We start from the raw sequence: 598 nt of genomic DNA on the forward strand, positions 1-598 counted from the left end.
TTGGGGCTGGACCCCCGCCCCCCCGACACCCCGCCAACACCAGTTCGTGCACTGGGCCTCTAGTAAAAAATAAAATTGTTTAAAACATTGACCAGATTTTGAAGATTTCTAGAGAGAGCCATGAGCTCACACCAGATGTTAGAGAAAATGTAAACACTGAATCGAGGTAAACCACACACTTTGACAGGTTGGCCGAGGCCGGGGACAGCCAGCGCCTCACTCGTTTCCGAACGTACTGACCTCCTGCCCCTTGAGCTCCGATCGCCAGCTTCTCTCCGAGCTGACGCCGTCGGTGGAACACGCGCTGCCGCCTGGTCTGGCCCCGGGCTGGGTCTTCGCTGCGTGAACGAGACCTTTTCACGGTCACTGAGTGCGACCCTCCCCGGCTTCTCACGGCTTCTCTGAATGAACACACACTGGAGACACCTTCCAACCGGAGAAAACCTTTATTTTTATGTTTCAGTGGCTGCAGGACCCACAGAACAGAGTGAACATCAGAAACGCGCTCGGATCAGCTACTTAGGTCCCCGCGTTTCCTTGCTCTCCGTCCGCGCGTGGGCTCCACCGGAGACGCTCTGGGGCGCGGAGCCTGCGGCTT

This window comes from Myotis brandtii, unplaced genomic scaffold (genome assembly GCF_000412655.1).
Source record: "Myotis brandtii unplaced genomic scaffold, ASM41265v1 scaffold1077, whole genome shotgun sequence".
Classification (NCBI taxonomy): domain Eukaryota; kingdom Metazoa; phylum Chordata; class Mammalia; order Chiroptera; family Vespertilionidae; genus Myotis; species Myotis brandtii.